The sequence below is a fragment of the Artemia sp. Qi Xiang Cuo genome, chromosome 1 (assembly GCF_049724085.1).
Source record: "Artemia sp. Qi Xiang Cuo chromosome 1, ASM4972408v1, whole genome shotgun sequence".
Taxonomy (NCBI): domain Eukaryota; kingdom Metazoa; phylum Arthropoda; class Branchiopoda; order Anostraca; family Artemiidae; genus Artemia; species Artemia sp. Qi Xiang Cuo.
The window spans coordinates 2,608,893-2,612,317 of NC_142794.1; positions in this window are offsets into that span (position 1 = coordinate 2,608,893).

Genomic DNA, 3,425 nt, shown 5'->3' on the forward strand with positions numbered 1-3,425 from the left:
GCGTGTGTGTGTGTGTAAGTTTTGTGTATGTGTGTGTGTGTGTGTGTGTTAGTTTTTGTGCGTGTGTGTGTGTGTGAGATTTTTTGTTTTATTTTGTAAGTTTGTTTTTTTGTGTGTGTGTGTTTGTGTAAGTTTTTGTGTGTGTTTTAGTTTTTTCGTGTGTGTGTGTGTGTTTTCGTGTGTTTGTGTGTGTAAGTTTTGTGTGTGTGTGTTATTTTTTGTGTGCATTTTATTTTTTGTGTGTATGTTTGTTTTATAGTGCTTGTGTTTGTTTTTGTGTGTGTGTGTGTGTGTGTGTGTGTATTTGTGTGTGTTTTTATTTGTGTGCGTGTGTTTTATTTTGTTCTTGTGGGTTTTTTTAAGTTTGTGTGTGTGTGTGTGTGTGTGTGTGTGTGTGTATTTTTTTGTGAATGTGTTTTTGAGTTTTTTTTTTTGTGTTCATTTGGTTTTGTGGTTGTGCGGTTTTTTTTTGGTTTTTTTAATAGGGTTTTTTTTTTAATTATTATTTTTTTTTTTTTGTTTGTTCGTGTGTGTGTGTGTGTGTGTGTGAGTTTTGTGTGTGTGTGTGTGTGTTTTTTTTTGTGTTCTTGTTTGTTTTTGTGTTTATGTTTGTTTTCGTGTGATTGTTTTTTTTTTTGTGTGTGTGTGTGTGTGTGTATTTGTTTGTGTGTGTGTGTGTAATTTTAGTCATGTGTGTGTTAGTTTTTGTGTGTGTGTAGGTTTTAATGTGTGTGTGTGTGTAAGTTTTTGTGTCGTCTAATGTGAATTTCAACCATTCAGTCTGGTGGACTAAGACCCCAAATCTGAGCTAGTGAAGTTACACCATTCTGGCTGGTGGACTAAGACCCTAATTCTGAGCTAGTGAATTTCCACCATTCAGGCTGGTGGACTGAGACCCCAATATTGAGCTAGTGGATTTCCACCATTCAGGCGGGTGGACTAAGACCCGAATTCTGAGCTAGTGAATTTCCACCGTTCAGGCTGGTGGACTGGGACCCTAATAGTGAGCTGGTGGACTAAGACCCTAATTTTACAACTCTTGCATTTCATGACAGAAATTCAAAATGAACAAGCCTGAAATAGCAAACTAGTCATCCCAAACTATTGGTTTCAGACAATAAATACCAATGATGGACTAAGAATCCTAGCTCTGAAAAGTTCAAATAGCAAACTACACATCCCAAATCGTAATTTTCTGACAACACACACCTATGAGAGGCTATGAAACCTAGCTAATAAAAGCCGGAAATAGCAAATTAACCATCTCAAATCACAAGTTTCAGACAGCACTCACCTATGATCGGCTAAGAAATCCAGCTCGGAAAAGTCAAAAATAGCAACCCACACATCCCAAATCATAGGTTTCAGACAACACAAACCTATGAAAGACTAAAAAATCTAGCTTAGAAAAGCCCGAAATAGTAAATTACATATCCCAAATCCTAGGTTTCAGACAACACTCACCTAAGATCGGCTAAGAAATCTAGCTCTTAAAAGTCAAAAATAGCAAACTAGTCATCCCAAACTATAGGTTTCAGACAAAAAACACATATGAATGGATATTAATTTCAGCTCATAAATTTAAAAATTAGCAATCCACACATCCCAAATCATATGTTTCAGACAACACAAACATATGAAAGACTAAGAAATCCCTCTCAGAAAAGCCCGAAATAGTAATTTACAAATCCCAAATCATAGGTTTCAGACATCATTCACCTATGAAAGACTAAGAAACCTTATCTCAGAAAAGCCTGAAATAGCGAAACTACTCATCCCAAACTAGAAGTTTCAGACAACAAACGCCTATGACGGACTAAGAATCATAGCTCTGAAAAGTTAAAATAGCAAACTACACATCCCAAATCATCAGTTTCAGACAACACACACCTATGAACGGCTAAGAAATCTAGCTCAGAAAAGACAAAAATAGCAAACCACTCATCCCAATCATAAGTTTCATTCAACACACACCTAGGAAAGGCTAATAAATCCAGCTCAGAAAAGTCAAAAATAGCAAACTACGTATCTCAAATCATAGGTTTCAGTCAGCACACACTAACGAATGACTAAGAAACCTAGCTCAGAAAAGTCGAAAATAGCAAACTACTCATCCCAAACTATAGTTTTCAGACAACATTCACCTACGAAATACTAGAAAACCTTAGCTCAGAAAAGCCTGAAATAGCAAACTACACGTCCCAAAATCATAATTTTCTGACAACACATACCTATGAAAGGCTAAGAAACCTAGCTCAGAAAAGTCAAAAATAGCAAACTACACATCCCAAATCATAGGTTTCAGACATCACAAACCTATGAAAGACTAAGAAATCCAACTCAGAATAGCACAAAATATTAATTTACATATCACAAATCTTATGTTTCAGACAGAATTCACCTACGAAATACTAATAAACATTAGCTCAGAAAAGTCTGAAATAGCAAAGTATTCATTCCCAAACCCGAAGTTTCAGACAACAAACACCTATGAGTGACTAAGAATCCTAGCTATGAAAAGTCCAAAAGCAAACTATACCTCCCAAATCATAATTTTCTGAAAGGACACACCTATGAAATGCTAAGAAATCTAGCTCAGAAAAGTCAGAAATAGCAAATTAACCATCCCATATCATAGGTTTCAGTCAACACACACCTACGAATGGCTAAGAAATCCTGCTCAGAAAAGTCAAAAAATAGCAACCCACACATCCCAAATCATAGGTTTCAGCCATCACACACCTATGAAAGACTAAGAAATCCAACTCAGAAAAGCCCGAAATAGTAATTTACATATCTCAAATCATAAGTTTCAGACAGCATTCACCTACGAAATACTAAGAAATCCAACTCAGAAAAGCCCGAAATAGTAATTTACATATCCCAAATCATATGTTTCAGACAGCATTCACCTACGAAATACTAAGAAACCATAGCTCAGAAAAGTCTGAAATAGCCAATTACTCATCCCAAACTCAAAGTTTCAGACAACAAACACCTATGAGTGGCTAAGAATCCTAGCTCTGAAAAGTCCAAAAAGCAAACTATACCTCCCAAATCATAATTTTCTGAAAGGACACACCTATGAAAGGCTAAGAAATCTAGCTCAGAAAAGTCAAAAAATATCAACCCACACACCCCCAAATCATAGGTTTCAGACATCTCACACCTATGAAAGACTAAGACATCCTGTTATGAAAAGTCAGAAATAGCAAAACACACATCCCAAATCATAGGTTTCAGACACCACACACCTATGAACGGCTAAGAAACCTAGCTCAGAAAAGTCAGAAATAGCAAATTACATATCCCAAATCATAGGTTTCAGACAACAAACACCTATGAAAGGCTAAGAAATCCAGCTCGGAAAAGTCAAAAGTAGCAATCCATCCACCCCAAACAATAGGTTTCAGACAACAAACACC